This window comes from Tupaia chinensis, unplaced genomic scaffold (assembly GCF_000334495.1).
Source record: "Tupaia chinensis unplaced genomic scaffold, TupChi_1.0 Scaffold144255_1, whole genome shotgun sequence".
Classification (NCBI taxonomy): Eukaryota; Metazoa; Chordata; class Mammalia; order Scandentia; family Tupaiidae; genus Tupaia; species Tupaia belangeri.
This window is the reverse complement of record NW_006204113.1, coordinates 1,167,419-1,185,322: the sequence shown is the minus strand read 5'-3', so window position 1 is coordinate 1,185,322 and position 17,904 is coordinate 1,167,419. Positions and strand designations below refer to the sequence as shown.

General features: G+C 44.4%; 1 protein-coding gene and 1 long non-coding RNA gene across 2 annotated transcripts in view; one reads left to right on the top strand and one right to left on the bottom strand.

Annotated features, from left to right (window-relative positions):
• ARMH3 (armadillo like helical domain containing 3) overlaps nt 1-17,904 on the top strand; it is a 270,864-nt gene that overhangs the window by 208,692 nt on the left and 44,268 nt on the right. The window lies entirely within an intron of this gene.
• Nucleotides 4,825-17,904, bottom strand: part of LOC102491719 (uncharacterized) — a 27,040-nt gene continuing 13,960 nt past the window's right edge. The window contains exon 3 of the long non-coding RNA XR_337094.2: nt 4,825-5,000. This is a non-coding gene — a long non-coding RNA (uncharacterized LOC102491719). The remainder of the gene's footprint in view (nt 5,001-17,904) is intronic.

Genomic DNA, 17,904 nt, shown 5'->3' with positions numbered 1-17,904 from the left:
TGTTGCTTAGGTACTGCACTCCCACATGGCTGACTACAGTTCGAGTCCCAGACCTAGTAGGCCTGCTTTCTCACTCCCCTTTCTCACTCTCTCTGATAAAATTTAAAAAGAAATAATAATAACAAATAAAGTAAGTAAATAAATCTTTAAAAAATTCAAAAGACTTGAGTCCAAACTGGACTTTTATTTTATGTTTTTATAGAATTGTCTATTAATTTAACTTCATTTATCATCGTTATTGTCATTTCCAATTTGCAATAGGGCACACATGCTCACCAGAGAGAGTGGGAAACAGAAAGCAAGAAATCACCTCCCAGAGGGGACAGCCACACTGCAATCCCTTCTCTTCCATCCTCCTCTCAGGATTTTGGGCATGCACGCATTCATGCCTGGTGTGAGTTTTAAGACATCAGGTCTGGGACTCGAACCTCGGTGGACTACATAGGAGTCCAGCAACATAACCATTACTCCATCTGCTGAGGACCATGCTTTTTTAAAGCCCTGTAACCTTGGCCCTTAGCACAGTGCAGTACAGCACAGTAAACATTGAGCACATGAGTGGATAGCTGGCATGAATGGCTTCATCTTCCAAGGCCTTTATAATGTCATCTTTATCTTCCAGAATCATCACTTGACCTGAGTCTCTAAGCTAGAGAAGTGGATATTAAGATCCCTAAGAAGTGCTTACGGAGCACTTTTGTGTCCCCCAAAGTGTCTGTAGAACCTGATTATAAAAGTATGCTTTAGATCTTAATAGGCAATAGGAAATATAGTCTTGGCTGCTCCTGGATTAACTCAGCATAGCCAGGATGTATCTTTGGTATTACCAAAGAGTCCCCTTCCTTAATGCCAGACTGAATTGTTTATCTCAGCACAGAAGAATTTACCGACTTTCAGTTCTCTCCAGAGAAACAAGAGGACAGCCAAAGATTTTAATTATCCAAAATGGGCCTTTGAAACAACTAAAGCTGCTTTGAAGTGAATTATTGAGAGCATAACACATTGTTTCTCTCTCTCTCTCTTTTTAAGTAAAAGTCAAGGCAATTAATGCTATTTTTATCTTTGCATATTCACCAAATTATAAGTGATTTTAAGGATGTCTTATAAAACCTCGTTGGCTGAGTGGCGGGTTGCTGTCATTTATGTAAACTAGAGGCACTGCTGAAGGACTGTGTATCTGACGCTGCTTCACGTGCCCATTGTAGGTGTTGGCATGCTCATGGCAGTAAAGTGTTTACTGAAGTTGTTCATGGGGTTAAAGGTTCTCTTTTGTGTTTCTCACTGAGGACCTTCCCAAATGTATGCTCTTATCTTATAAACCAGCTCTAAGAAAAGTCTTACAAATAGCAGGCAGCTGCAAAGCAGAGCCACTTAGTCTCTTCCGTGTGGTTTGGTAGAGATCAGAGACTAGAGACTTCAGTGTGGCTTTCAGTGCAGCAGCTGCATCACCAGCTGGATTTCAGCACATTGCAGAGGGCGGGCACGGCCCAGCTGAGATCCATCCGCTCCCAATATGAGACGGAAAGGCCTGCCTTCAACTTGGAAAATTGCTTTGTGTTGACATTCAGTTTAGGAGGTGAAGAACCTACCCTATCCTGTCTCCATGAGTCTCCTTGAGTATGCACCGAACAGACAGGTGCTAACAGGACCCCAGAAGGCAGAGGTCTTAGGGCTTTCGTAGAAGTTGCCTTGCTATAACTTTTTGGTTTACTGAGCGAGGTTTTTTTTTTTGGGGGGGGGAGGTTTTTGCTATAGGGTGTATGCGCTCACCAGAAAGACAGACAGACAGAGAGACAGAAAGCAAAAAATCACCACCAGGGTGGCTGGCCACACCGCAATCCCTTCTCCTCCATTCTCCTCTTGGGATCTTGGACACGCATGCATATGTGCCCTGTGTGAGTTTAAGCCACCGGGGTCCAGGACTCGAATCGCTATCGACCACATGGGACATAGCCATTATGCCAACTGCTGGTCCCATTAGCAAGGTTTTTGTTAGTTTGTTTAACTTAGTAAAAGTTGGATATAGTCTTCATCCCTGTATGAAAATATACCAGCACATTCTCAACTTTCCTAGCCTGATTAAACTAGTTTATATTTCAAGACTGCATTCATGCACCATCTCCCTCAGAGAGGGAGCTAAGTGTCCCTCTTGTGTGTTCCTGTGAGATCCTTTGTCCGTTCTTTGTCTTAGCCCTTACCCCATCATAATGAAATTGTCTGTCTGTGGTGTGTGCCTTTTCTACTAATCCGTATGCTTCTCTGTATCTGGGGTCCTGTTTTCTTCACCTCCCCCTCACCTAGCATAGTCCCTGCACACAGTAGACATACGGATGTTTGTCAAACTGAGTTTTCGCAAGTCACTGGCAGTGCTGGCAAACCCTTAGCTTTTTTTTTTTTTCTTTTTTGGAGAGGTTTTTGCTATAGGGCACGGGGGCTAGGCAGAGCACATTCTCAACTTTCCTAGCCTGATTAAACTAGTTTATATTTCAAGACTGCATTCATGCACCATCTCCCTCAGAGAGGGAGCTAAGTGTCCCTCTTGTGTGTTCCTGTGAGATCCTTTGTCCGTTCTTTGTCTTAGCCCTTACCCCATCATAATGAAATTGTCTGTCTGTGGTGTGTGCCTTTTCTACTAATCCGTATGCTTCTCTGTATCTGGGGTCCTGTTTTCTTCACCTCCCCCTCACCTAGCATAGTCCCTGCACACAGTAGACATACGGATGTTTGTCAAACTGAGTTTTCGCAAGTCACTGGCAGTGCTGGCAAACCCTTAGCTTTTTTTTTTTTTCTTTTTTGGAGAGGTTTTTGCTATAGGGCGCGTGTGCTCGCCAGACAGACAGAGACAGACAGAGAGACAGAAAGCGAGAAATCACCCCCCAGGAGGGATGGCCACGCCACAGTCCCTTCTCCTCCATTCTCCTCTCAGGATCTTGGGCACGCACGCTCACGCACCTGGCGTGAGTTTAAGCCACCGGGTCCGGGACCCGAACCATGGTCAACTACGTGAGAGTCCAGCAACATAGCCATTATGCCAATTGCTGGTCCCAAACCCTTAGCTTTTGATACCATAGGACCCTTTTCTGTGGACAGAGTATTCCTCTACTAGATGAGAAAGCAGTAATTTGCAGATTAAAAGCGCAGGAGAAAATATAGAAATTTTCTGAAATGGTGCTTACAGGGTAAACGGAATTCTGTAATCACTCTAAGTCCAAATTTCTCCTTTTGGTAACATCACCTTTTCAGAAGGGGAAAGACTTACCACTCTTTCTGGCTTATTGGAAAGGAAGCAGCTAATAAGCTCTTCGTGAGCATAAACAATTATACCCAGCCTCCTGTGGAGCAATCTGCCAGAGCCAAAGCTGCAGTCTCCACATGGGCTTCATTTTCTTGTGCTGGAATGTCATAGACTCTCCCCTAAAGACCCCCATCGTGTTGCACTATTATGATGAATGGTCGCTTTACTAGCTATTACTGGAGGTTCTGTCAAAGAACTGGGCCCCCATTCATCCTCCCATTAAGTCCTCTCCTGGGCAGCGCTGCTGGTTCTGAGTAGTAGTCATCTCATTTCCCCTCCTTCTCCCAGCTCACCGCCTCTGAGTGTGCAAGAACTGCAGGCCCTGCTGCAGACAAAGAGCCACGGTAGAGGGTGAGGCTGCAGACCACTTTCTGCCACCACTCTTTGCTTCCTCTCGCTCGGGACCCAGAGAGAAGTGCACTTGTAGGGGGCCTGCACAACATCGGTTTCAGCCATTTCCAGTCCATGGCATTTCTTCAGTTGGCTGGTCATGTCTGTCTCCCAGCGGTCTTTAAAATCTTTGCTCTATAATGAGTTAGAGATTTAGTGGTTTATGGACACAAAGATCTTACCCACTTCCGTTTATTTTTATCTACTACTCTGAATGAAAGGCGTACATTATTTGATGAGTTTTTAAATGGGTTTTATGATTTTTAGATTTGTATCTACAAGCTATTCTAACAGCTTTCTCTTCCTGAGGATTTTATTTGAATAAAACTTGCTAGGTCTCTGACTTAGTACGTTGGCATTTAGTCAGTTTGGAACTTTCTTTTCTTCTTTTTTAAGAGACAGAGTGGGGACCAGCAGATGGCATAATGGCTATGTTGCTGGACTCCCACATGGTCGACTGCGGTTTAAATCCTGGATCCAGCGACTTAAAAACTCACACCAGGCATGTGTGTGTGTGTGTGCATGCCCAAAATCCCTAGAGGAGAATCGAGGAATAGAGCTTGCAGCATGGCCATCCCCCTGGGGGATGATTTCTTGCTGTTTCTCTGTCTTTCTCTGTCTCTCCAACAAACACATGGACCTATAGTAAAAAATCTCTCTTTTAAAAAAAAAAAAGGGGGAGTATTAGTAAGGTTGCACAAGCTGGCCTTGAACTTATGATCAATCCTTCTGTCTCAACCTCCCAGGAACTGGGATTACAGGTACGTGCCACCATGCCGGGCTTAGGGGTGTTCATTTTAACTCTCAAAATCATTTTCAGAAAGTAATGGAGCCATGGGAACCAGCAGTTAGCGTAATGGCTATGTCTCTGGACTCCCACGTAGTCGACCGCGGTTCGTATCCTGGACCCGGTGGCTTAAAAAACTCACGCCGGGCGCGTGTGCTTGCGTGCCCAAGATCCCGAGAGGAGAATGGAGGAGAAGGGATTGCGGCGTGACCATCCCCCCTGGGGGGTGATTTCTCGCTTTCTGTCTCTATGTCTCTCTCTGTCTGTCTGGCGAGCACACGCGCCCTACAGTGAAAAATCTCTCCCCCCCAAAAAAAAAAAAAAGAAAGTAATGGAGCCATAAAGTGCCCGAGGTGCCATTTGTAAATCTGAGGATAATTGATAAATAGCATTTCCTCTTGCAAATGGTGAATTTTGTTAAATAGCACTCACTTTTTCCTTTAGCTTTGGTATTAACTCATCAATAAAGCTGATATTGAGGCTGCATTAATATCGGGGAAGCCACGTTTCTCAGCAGTATTTCTTTTCCTGCGGAGAGAGTATATTACAATGAAGTTTTAACTTTCTCCCTATTCCCTGAGAGAGAGAATCTGTTAACCTCATTAAGGCAGAGTGGTTTAATACTCTGGGCAGCTTGTTTATTCTTCATTTAACCTTGACTTACTAAGTGATCTCATTCTCTTTACCTTACTAACAGAAATGCTACCTGGCTCCCTGCCTTCTCCCTACCCATCCTCTCGACCTCGAGGCTCCTTTCTCTAGGCAGCACCACCACCTGCCCGCAGTATCTGCACACAGGCTTCTTGGAGGAAACCGCTTTGGTAGGGACTTGCTAAAGACAGCAGAGAAACTGCCAGAGCAGGTGAAGGCAGCCTGCCTTTTCAGGGCTGACAAGGACAGTGTTCTCCATCACAGCGGGCAGGTGGGCAGCCAGGGCCAGGAAGAGCCACAGCTCAGTGGTTAGCACCTGCAGGCTCTAAGCTGACAGTGCACTGTAATAAGATTCATCTCTGTTCACTTAACTGATGTGGGCTTTATGGTAAATGTTCGCTTGCTTAATTACTTTGGCAGACTCGCTGATTGCCTTTCCTGAAGAGTTCTAAAAGGTCCCCCTGGGATGGAGTATAAACCTTCTTCCATGTCTTTTAAGTTCATTCTTTTCTTGGAGCACTTGCAAACCAGTATGTGATCCTTATCGGTCACTGCCCCACCCCTGCTGTGCATGAACTTCAGGATCACTCCTATGTAGTAAGGATTCATGTGGCCCACCCAGACGACTCAGAAATCTTTTTTTTTTTTTTTTAGAATTATTTATTTAATTCCATTTGTTAGTTTCTTCTCATTATTTTTTAATTTGACCAGAGAGAGCGAGAAAGGGAAAGCAAGAAAGCAAGCTGCCAGGTCCAGGACTCAAACCATGGTCAGCCATGTAGGAATCTAGTGCCTTTAGCCACCATACCACCAGCTAGTCCCCAATCACTCAGAAATCTATTTTTTTTTTTTTTTTGGAGAGGTTTTTTTCGCTATAGGGCCCGTGCACTCACCAGACAGAGAGAGCCAGACAGACAGAAAGCGAGAAATCACCCCCCAGAGGGGGATGGTCACACTGCAATTCCTTCTCCTCCATTCTTCTCTCGGGATCTTGGGCACGTACGCACACACGCCCGGCGTGAATTTTAAGCCACCATGTTCAGGAAACGAACCACGGTCTACTACGTGGGAGTCCAGCGACATAGCCACTACGCTAACTCCTGGTTCCCAACCACTCAGAAATCTTAACAGCCTTCTTCTTTTGGGCACATGAGCTCCTTATTCATCCTTCTCCACTGAGATATATATATTGCTCTTTTGCTTTAGTTTGGGGTCCATATGCCTCTTTTTCTCTCTAACTGGGATCCACAGAATGCTTTCCTCCTTCCCCAACCTAGCATATGACCCACTAAAATCATTTTTCTCTGTTTTCAAGGTGATAGGAAAAGAGGAAGTTAGTCATTTTTCTGCTCTTCTGTCCTCCCCTTGCTTAAAAAATAAACGTCTTATAATAAATTGACTAATTGGGCTAATGGGAATGAGATATAATTAACTTCTTTTAGGTTCTTGTCTTATGTCAGTTTTCCTTTCTTTAATTGCTATAGAGGATACATGTTCATGAGAGAGAGAGAGAACACCCCCAGTGGAGCGTGATCATGCCACAATCCCCCTTTCTCCACCCTACCAGGACTTTGGCCACACATGCACATACACCTGGTGTGTTTTTTCTAGTGCTTGGGCCAAGATTAGAACTGCGGTCAGACATGTGGGCTCTAGCTTCCAGTGAACTGTAGCTAACCACTGTATTATGAAACTGGCCCTTATGCTAGTTTTTTTTTTTTTTTTTTTAAAGTTCTGAGTCATATTCAAGGGGCTGGAATGTTTACCATTAATTAAAATTAGAGAACTTTTTGGTGTTTGATCACCGCTGCTTCAGAATTCCTCCTAGGGGGAGACCAGCAGTTAGTGTAAGGGCTATGTCGCTGGACTCCCATGTAGTCGACTGCGGTTCGAGTCCTGGACCTGGTGGCTTAAACTCACGCCGGGCGCGTGTGTGTGCATGCCCAAGATCCTGAGAGGAGAATGGAGGAGAAGGGATTGTGATGTGGCCATCCCTCCTGGGGGGGGATTTCTCACTTTCTATCTCTCTGTCTGTCTCTGTCTTTCTGGCGAGCGCACACACCCTATAGTGAAAACCTCTCCCCAAAAAAAGAAAAAAAAAAATTCCTCCTAGGTATGTATTAGGATTTTCTTATGTCCCAGGACAGGAATCTAATACACATTTTCACATGGCCTGTTTTGTTTGTTTATATTAACTAGATGTTTCCCAGAATATAGAAGGGCCTGCTTCTGGAGGTAGGAAACCTAGGGCCAAACCACTTGCAAAAATCATCAGAAGTTCTCATTCTGCAGCCACAGGAACTTTGACAGCAAACTCCCGACCTCCACTAGACATAGAGTAAGGGAGTCTGAGGAGCAAAGTAATGGGGTCAGAGCAGGGATAGGTTCATCTCGCAGGTGTTTTATATTTAGGAAAGTTCTGGAGCCTCTGTCCATTTATTAAAAGATTTCATAGAAAGCAGATCTTTCTGGGCTGGCCCTATTGTGCAGTGGTTAAGCACTGTGCATTGGGAGCTGGTTTCCACATGACCGACGGCAATTTTAGTCCCAGCCCCAGCATCTTGGAAAATATGCCATGTGTGCGTGTCCAAAATCCTGATAGAGAAATGGAGGAAAGATTGTAGCGTGAGTGCACCTTATGGGGGGAGGTGCCTGCTCCCTCCCTCTCTCCCTCTCTCTCTCTCTCTCTCTCTCTCTCTCTCTCTGGCAAGCACATGTGTCCTGTGGCAATTAAAGGAAAAAAAATGGACCTTTGTTAGGGGAAGGCATTAAATGATGCCTTTTATGGAAATATAGATGATCCATTTGACTTTTGTGGCTCTTTTAACTCCTGTGGTTCATTCTTCTCCATTTATATTCATTGTAATTGTTGAAACAGTGAAAAACATGGTCAGGCTGGCATCTGGAGCAGGAAGATATTCCATCCCTCTCTTATGACGGTGCCAGAGGAGATAACCCAGCCGATCTTCTTGGCTTAAGTCTATGGTTTGGGGCCACCGTAACTAGAAGATAGCTCATTTTTCAAGCAAAGTAGCTGTAACCAATTGCTTAATTTCCAGCAGGTGATGAAGTGGAAACCCACATCGGGCAAAGTCATGCATCAAGATAGAAAGTCTGGCCTGCCAAAATGCGTAATCATGCACACAGCTTCAGAAAATGAGGCAGCCACCCCTCAGGCCATGCGCCTGTTCTTTCCTTACGGCTAACCCTCTCCTGTTGCCCTCTATTTAAAGAGTTGTGAACGTTCATCTGCCTAATGCAGAGCCCAGGTGAAAATGCAGCCAGCAGGTGCCTAATGTATGTGACACATGTGTTTCTCCCTGAGAAATCAAGAGGCGTGCTGACTCATGTCATTAAATACAAGGGTGACTGAGGTGGAGTTGAAGATGCACGTTCTCTGTCACACTCCCTTCAACCATGAAATGGGCACAGTGCCTTCTACAGTAAGGCTCTGCTCTCGAAGCCCTGCCTTCAGTCCCCTTTCCCTTTCCTGAAAGGAACAGCTGCAAGGACACTAGCCCAAGGAGGGGCCTACCTGGTATGAAAGGGCTAAGACCTAGTACTGGGGGTGAGTTACAGGGCAACCTGACAGGTCAGTTGTTGAAGTTTTGTTTTGTTTTGTTTTATAAATTATTGTTTATTTAATTTTATTTATTCATTCATTTATTTTAATTTGACCAGAGAGAGAAAGAGAGAAAGTGAGAAAGCAAGCTGCCAGGTCTGGGACTCAAACCATGGTCAGCAAAGTGGGAGTGTCTAGCACCTTAACCACCATGCCACCTGCTGGCCCCCATGTTGTTGAAGTTTTGATTAGAAAGTTTCAAAGTGAAAAGGTTAGAAGGTGTTCTTATTTGAGGTTTTATTTTGTTTAATGTTAATCAGCAGAGTCTCTGAGGCTTGTAATGCACTGCTGTTAACAGGCATCAAGGGAAATTGCTTTTTTTGTTGTTGTTGAATTGGATGGGCTGAAGATTCATTGACTCCATGAAGACGGAAGCCTATTACTGCATGAAATGGGAGTGTGTGAGGCAATCCCGAAGGTGAAAAGAAATGTTAGTTTAAAATGAAGTAACTCTACCTCAGATGAACCATTTTGTCCACTGCCACATACCGGTAGCTCAGTCATACTTTCACTCCTTCTTTGAAATCGGTCTTTTACTGGTACGTTGGAAGGTTTCCCAGGTAAAGGCAATTACACATAGGATAGTTTTCTTGTCTTTAATCCTCTGATACCTGAGAGTGCACGCACACAGTGTAGTGTGTTGTATGGTGTATCACTGGACTGATTAGGAAAAGGGAAGCTGCTTAAAAAAAAAAAAAAAAAATCCTGGGACCCGCAGATGATGTAATGGTTACATTGCTGGACTCCCACATGGCCATCCATGGTTTGAGTCCTGGAACCGGTGGCTTGAAACTCACACTGAGCACATGTGCATGCGTGCCGAAAATCCTAAGAGGAGAGTGGAAGAGAAGGGGTCGTGGTGTGGCCATCCCCGTGAGGGGTGATTTCTCACTTTCTGTCTGTCTATCTCTCTGGCACATGCACCCTGTAATAAAAATCTCTCTAAAAAGAAACTTCTTTTAGTGCAAGTTGGGTGTTACATAGGAAAACATGGAGGAAAGTTCCAGAAAGGAAATCTAACTAGGGGAAAAAACTGGTTCTCAGAGAGAGAGATTTGTTGGCCAAAGTCACACAGCTAATAAATAGAGGGATTGGGGCTTTGGGGGCTTTGTTTTGCTTTTGCCGGAGGACAGGTATACTTGCCAGAGGGAGACAGAGAGACAGAGAGGTGGGGCAGAAGCACCTCCTGTGGGAAATGGTCATGCCCCAGCCCCTTCTCCTCCATCTCTCTCTCCTTTCAGGAATTTGGGCACATACACACACACACACACATATGCCTGGTGTGTTTCTCAAGCTGCTGGGCCATAGACTCAAACTGCAAGATTGGCTATGTGAGAGCCGGCTGACTTAGCAATCAGGAGCCGAAGCTGGCCTGGATTTTTCTTTCTTTCTTTCTTCCACAAGCAAGAGAGATAGAAACAGAGAGACAGCAGTCCCAACAGGGGCTTGGTGTCATGATCCGTCCCCAGCCAGCCTAGATCATGGGCACACACATGGTGGCATACTCAGGGAGGTCTCCATATATGAACCTGGAACCTACCCATGTGTGGTTGGCCTCACACAGTGTCATGTACTGTTGTGCCACTGTTTGGCCTCAGCATCAGGATTTCCACTCAAGTGTACTTCCTCTAAAGCCTTGCATTTTCTCTTTTCTTTTGGAGAGTTTTTTGCCATGGGGCGCATGCACTCGCCAGACAGACAGGAAGCAAGAAATCACCCCCCAGGGGGCATGGCCACGCCGCAATCCCTTCTCCTCCATTCTCCTCTCGGGATCTTGGGCATGCACGCACACACGCCCTGGTGAGTTTTAAGCCACCAGGTCCGGGAGTCGAATCGTGATCGACTACTTGGGAGTCCAGCAACATAACTATTATGCTAACTGCTGGTCCCTTGCTTTTTCTCTTATATGTACTGTATTGTTCAGGGAAGCAGTGTTTTTTTGTTTGTTATTTTTTAGGTTTTTGCCATAGGGCATGCGTGCTCTCTAGAGAGATACAAGTGAAAATGATAAATCACCCTCCCACCCCCTGGGGGGAATAGCCATGCCTAATCCCTTCTCCGCCATTCTTCCCCTGGTCTCTTGTGCACGCATGCGGGCGCGCACACACACACACACACACACACACACACCCCTGGTGTGATTTTCAAGCCATCAAGTCTGGGACTCAAACTGTAGCTGGCCATGTGGAAGTCCAGATCCTTAACTGCCACACCACCTGCTGGCCCCAGAAGTGGTGTTTTAATTGGCTTTCAAGGAAAAATAAGACTTACGCTTTTTAGCAGTGGAGAGAAATAATAGCGTTCCATGTGAGGGAAGCCAGAACAAAAGCAGGACATCCAGCTGTCCACACGTAGTTTAGTCACATGAAACGACAGGGCCGTAGCTCTTACGAGAGCGGCACCTGAGATCCAGATTGCTTATTAAACCAAGCTTCAGCTATTTACATTCTTTTCTTTCTTTTTTTCTTTCTTCTTTTTTTTTTTTTGTTTTTGACAGAGACTGTACACATGTGCACAAAAGAGAAAAGCATCCCACACAGGGTCTTGTCGTGCCACGGTCTCCCTTTCCCCAGTCTCCCAGCCCAGGAGCCTTGCCTGGCAGGTTTTCAAGCCGGCTCGGGAGTCAGAACCCACAGTTGGCCAGATGGCTTCCAGGCTTGTAGGGACCTTTGGTTGTGGCCGCGCCACCGCTGCTGGGCCCAGAATCACACTCTCTACATGTAAATCTGGTAGCCTTATAGGAGTCATTTTAGGGTAAAACCTGTAAGAATCTCCCCAGTATTTATTATGTTGGGTATTCTGGTTTTCACCTTTCTTTGAATGAGAGCTAGGGAAACTTTTCCTGTAAACAACCTTTGCCTGTTTTCCCCCTTTCTTCCTGAAGGATTTACATAATAGCTTTCAGAGACAGCCTGCTTCCTCTTGGAATGTCAGGAATGAAACAGTTGCCGTGTTCTGGGTTTCTGGATGGAACTATTATCTCTTTCTTTATTGTTTGATAGAACACCCCAAATGCTTCTTTTTGTCCATGAGCAATAGCTAAAATAGTAGGAAATTGCATCTTTGGAGAATTTGCTTTACATTCATATTGGACATGAGAAAGAATCTACATTTTCCCCTTGTCCACATTGAAAGGTAACATTTCCATGCATATCTTGGGCAAGCTGGGCATTAACTATGTGTCTGAGCCATCAGCCACCCTGCACCTGGGAAAAGAACTGCTTTGCAGTCATGAGTCAGAGAGAATAAGTTAAAAATGGACCAAGAAATCCCCAGCCAGTTTGCTGCTCGGTCTTGCTGTTCCATCTGTCCACTTCACTTTGCTTCAGTCTGTATAAGTGACCCCTGTCTTCAGCAGTCAGAAGTTGACAGTTGCATTGGAGGGTGGCCCAGATTCCTGCTCTTAAAGGTGCAGTGGACACAGAGCCGTCCCTCACTGTGTCTGGTGTTAGCAGCTCCCTTTAAGTATGGCATTGTCTTATTTTTTTTCCTTTTCCCCTTTGGGCCTTTCTAATTCAGTAGCCTTAGGAGTCCTAGTGCCAAAATATGGCACAGTCCTCTCCTCTTAATCTCATCCTCCCAAACTCCAAACAGATGAAACGAGGCTTACTTTTGGAAGATACTAGATTGCTTCAACAAGAAATGCCAGAACACTTTCCTCTAGCCCCCCAGTCTGACTTAAGAGAGAGCAAAGGTTTACTGTCTTCAGTGACAGCGCGACTCCTTCCTTGGAGGACAGCTGTTCACGTCTGAACCACCTTCTCCCAGGATGGAAATACATTATTTTTGTTATTTTCTTACTTTGGGAGAATAACTGGTATCAAGGTCTACTTGTGGTGAGGCTGGACGTAAACCTTCCTAGATTGATTTACTCAATTGTCAAATTGTTAAATTTTAAAATTTAATCTCTCACTATGCCAGGCATTTTGCTAAAGGCCTTGGAATATACGAGTGAGTGAAATAAATGTGGCCCTTGCTCTCAGCTTGAGTCCCCGTTTTAGGAAAACTAAAGGTTTGGGGATAAATTGTATTGTTTTCCCACAAAGAGCTACGTTCAGTCTCCTTTCCCTTTCCTTGGACCTTACTATCTATCGATATTTTTAAAAGTCCTCTTCCTAGTTCTTGGTGATTGGCTCTCTCTCAACAACGTGGGCTGCTCCAGTCATTAGCCAAAAAGCCAACAACAAAATGTTCAGGAGTATTAAGAATAAGAACACCTTTCTTCTTACTCTCTCACTCTACCCCCAACATTCTGTTCCAAGAGCCAAAAGTTGACATCTTTTGCCAAGGGCTGAACTTTCATGTAAGTATACCAGGCATATTTCCCAGGATTGAACTCTTTTCGCGTCCATGTGCCTTCCAGAGCCAGTCTCACATCTCAGCCGTCTTCTGTGGCATTGTTTGTTCTGTAGAGGTCTCTCTGCAGAAGCTCCTGAAACTCCATCTGCTGCAATTTACAAAATAGTCAGTGGCCAGCCATCTCCTTTTCCTCCTGTCACCAGCACTGCTAGCATATGCAAGTTTAGAGAAGTTTGCTTGGTAAATGAATCACTCGGATCTGTGAATTTCTTGTAGAATTGTCTGGGGGTAAGCAACCTTCTCTAGAACTGCTTGGAATAAGAACTTACTTATTCCATGATACAGTTCACCATTTGAAGGGTATAGTTCATTGTTTCATAGTGCAGTCACTAGGTTGTATAGTCATTGGCTACAATCTAATATTGGAATATTTTGCCTACACACACCGAAAGAAACCTCGTGCCCTATAGCAGCCACTCTGTTTCTCCATAACCCTCCTCCTAGCTCTAAACAATCACTAATCTACAAAGTTGCCTATTCTGGATCATTCTGGATCTTTCCTATAAATGGAATCTTACAATATATAGCCTTTTGCATCTGGCTTCTTTCATGTAATGTAATGTTTCCAAGGTTAGGACATATTGTAGCATGTGTAAGTACCTCATTTCTTCTTATGGCTGAATAATATTCATTATAGCTATATCACATTTTGATTGACTCTACTCTTTGGATAGACTTTCGGGTTGTTTACACATTTTTACTATTACGAGTAATGCTGCTATGAGCACTCATGCACATTCACACACACCTTTCCTTTTATTGGGTATCTCTTGAGATGGCTTTCATCTACTGTCAGCCCTTTGGGTGTTTAAACAAATCCTAGCTATGCCAGCCAAAAGCTTTCATGCTAGAGAGTAATTTGGAAAATAGGACTTGAAAGGAGGACAAGGAGTCAGAAGAAGAGGAAGGTATAAATGAACAATGAATGAGAGAATATTGCCATTATGAAAAAGAGTTCCCTTCAGCAAAGGTGGCAAGACAATTAAATGGGAGAAAGAGTAGTCTTTTTAACAAATAATGCTGGGCAACTGGATATTTGTGAAAGAATGAAGTTGGACCCCTTCCTCAGACCATACACAAAAATTAACTCAAAATGGGTCACGTGTCTAAATGTAAGATCTAATAACTATAAAATTAATTGGAAGAGAACATGCGAATAAATCTTCGTGACTTTGGGTTAAGCAATGGTTTCTTAGCTAGGACACCAACAACACAAGTGGCAAAAGAAGGAATAAATTGTCTTAGACTTTATCGAATTTTAAAATCTCTTGTGCTGCAAATAATATCAATAAAGTGAATAAACAGTCCACAGAATGAGAGAAAATATTTGTAAATCATTTATTTGATAAGGAACTTTTTCCAGAATACAAAAGAACTCTTATAATTCACAATAAAAACACATATAACCCTATTTTTAAAGGCACAAAGGATTTAAATACCTATGTAAAGATTAGCTGTTAGAGGGACCAGCAGTTGACATAATGGCTATGTCGCTGGACTCCCATGTAGCTGACCGCGGTTCGTGTCCTGGACCCGGTGGCTTAAAACTCACGCTGGGCGTGTGTGCATGCGTGCCCAAGATCCTGAGAGGAGAATGGAGGAGAAGGGATTGCGGCGTGGCCATCCCCCCTAGGGGTGATTTCTTGCTTTCTGTCTCTCTGTCTCTCTCTGTCTTTCTGGGGAGCTCACGCGCCCTGTAGCAAAAACCTCAACAACAACAACAAAAAAAGCCATTAGAGAAATGCAAATCAAAACTGTGATGGGTTACCAGTTCAGACCCACTAGGATAGCAGCAATCCAAAAGACAAGTGTTGGCACAGACTTGGAGAAATTGGAAACCTTATGCATTGCTGGTGGGATTATCAAATGATACAGCTTTAGAAAATAGGTTGGCGGTTCCTCAGATGTTGAACCCAGTTACCATATGACCCAGAAATTCCCCTCCTGGGCATATACCCAAGGTAAAAACATTTCTCCACACAAACACTTGTACATGAATACATCTCTCAGCATTATTCAGTGTCGATGACTAAATTCCGTATTTCTTACTTAGAAAAGGTCAAAGGACCAGGTCTGCTTTGCCTGAGAAGCTTGTAACCCATGTGGCCACATTTGTGGCATTTATAATTGGAACTTCTGTAGCACAGGGACCTCAGAATGATCCTCTTCTAAAACAGTGACCCACAGCATAAATGGTACAAAGCAAAGTCACCACAGGGTGAGACGCATTCTTCTCTAAACACCAACTCTGCTTGGGATGTGCTTTGCCCAAATGCCAGGCTTCCTACAGAGAGTAGAACGTCTGCTAGTCTGCTTGGACTGCCATAGCAAAATACAATCACACTGGGGTAGAGCTTCTGCTGTGCATTTGGTGGGGCTGTCTTGATCTAGCCTGCTGTTGCCTCCTGCTCCTGCAACACTCCTCTCTCTGGTCTCTTAGGTCGTCTTTCAGTACTCAGTCTCGTTTTCTTTCTTTCTCTCTCTTTTTTTTAAGAGGACCATTGAATTTTTTTTTTTTTTTTGAGAGGTTTTTGCTCTAGGGCGCGTGCGCTCGCCAGACAGACAGAGAGAGACAGAGAGACAGAAAGTGAGAAATCACCCCAGAGTGGGGAGGGCCATGCCGCAATCCCTTCTCCTCCATTCTCCTCTCGGGATCTTGGGCACGCACACACACAAGCCCAGCGTGAGTTTAAGCCACCAGGTCTGGGACACGAACCACGGTCAACTGTGTGGGAGTCCAGCGACATAGCCATTACGCTAACTGCTGGTCCCCAAGAGGACCATTGAAATTTATTGAAGGCTTATTTAGTCTGTTAAGAGCTTTACAGTCATCTTCATAGCGTTTCATGGATCAGGCAAATAATTGGGGTTAAATAACTTGCCCAAGGTCATGTAGCTAGAGGTGGCTGAGCTGAGGCCACCCAGATTCTGTCTGTTCCATGGCTGCCTCGCCACCCCGTTGCACAGGCACACTCAGCCTCATATTCTACCAGGGGTAGAAATTGGTGTCCTGCTTGCAGTATTCACTTTCTCTGAACCCTGCCCTTTTTGGAGGGTGGAGTTTTTGATGGAATGTATGGAAAAGGAATTGAATTCCTGTTTTGGTTACTCATCTTGGAATAGAAAAAAAAAATTTTTTTATAGCCTGGAAAACTCAAATTTTAATCTTTAGCATTGGATAATTGCCAACTTGTCAGTTTTGATTGGTAAAAATGAGAGAGCACTGTTAGAATCTCTCAGAACCACTCCTCCCCCTATGTTCAGAAAGTATGATAGTAAATCCTTTGGGAGATGAGAGGGAGACTTCTCCTTCATCTATAAATCTGGTGCCTCATCTTTCTCTCACTGAATGCTAGTCCTTTCCTAGGGCCATGGCCAGGTAGGATAGTGTGGAATCACAACCCAGGTGAGCCTTCATGGTCTCCAGATTTCCTGGGGAAAGAGAAGTTAAGTACTCAGTCACTCAGTCACCGCAGAAGCAGGTGCTGCTCAGTTTGGGGTGCATTGCCTGGTTTCAGTGTTCTGTCATTTCTGTGCCACCTTAGAACATTTGTGTTTCCACTCGGACAGTATCGAGTCCTAAGAACTTTGATGGGACACCTCCAAGTCCTCTCTGAAATTCCCTTCTTCAGATCCGGGAGGAAGAAAAGCCAGTGTCAGACCGTTTTTCTTACCCGTTGGGCCTTCTGCCCATTTCTGGCATATCTAGTGCATCAGGTGAGTTCTGATTTTGCAGGTAACAGTACCAAAGAAACCGCAGGAAAAGTAATAAGGAGAAGCATATTCTGCCTTTGTGGATACAGAGAGATTACTAACTGGCTTTAGACTGTTCCACCTTCCTCAAGTTTCTTAACAGGCCGTCAGCCTACCTGGTAGAAGATGTGAACCACCTGCTCAGATCTGAGGCTCTGGGTGAGAGTGTCACAGGGTAGGTTGGGAGATGCTTTTATCGCCATTCCAAATACATTTTCCCAGAGTGACAAATAGGTCACTCTGGATGAGTTTGCCCAAACAGTATCAGCATATCTGCGTACAATGTCAAGAACTGGATATCCATAGACCCAGCTGGCACTTGATAAGTAAGAGAAGGAAATAGTGTAGTTTTGGAAGATAATATCCTCCAGGTTTTCTCTTCTCTCTCCCACTTCCTTCTTGCCTCACCAGCTTCCTCACCCGTCTTTCTTTCCTCTTTCGTTTTCACTTTTCCTTTCTCCTTTCTCCTTTCTCTCTGTTTTCTTTCCTGGTGATGCAGCTACTCAAGTAGGAAGGGCATAGAAGTACATCCCTAACATTCCAGTCCCAGAGGTTATTTCATTGCCCCACCCTCAGCAGCCCCGTGTTACTAGCTGGGCCAGTGGCTGCTGTCATTCTGCTCAGATTTGGAGCTGTCTGTTCTCCAGACCTAGACCAGACAGGCAGATAACACACATAAATAAAGCAAAGCAAAACTAAACTAAAACTCTAGTTCAGTGGAGACAGGATCTTTCTCAAAACACTTCTGCTAAGAAATTTAAGTAAAACTGGGGCCGAAGGTGGCGTGGTGGTTAAGGGTGCCGGACTCCCGCATGGCCTACTATGGTTCAAGTCCCGGACCTGGCGGCTTGCTTTCTCACTCTCCCTCCCCTCACTCTGTCCCTCTCTGGTCAAATAAAAATAATAAATACACGAATAAAATAAATAAAATCCAATAAAATAATTCTTCAAAAAATATATTTTTAATTATTTTATTTTATTTATTTATTCATTTATTTTTAGTTTGACCAGAGAGACAGAGAGAAAGAGGGGAAGTGAGCAAGCCAG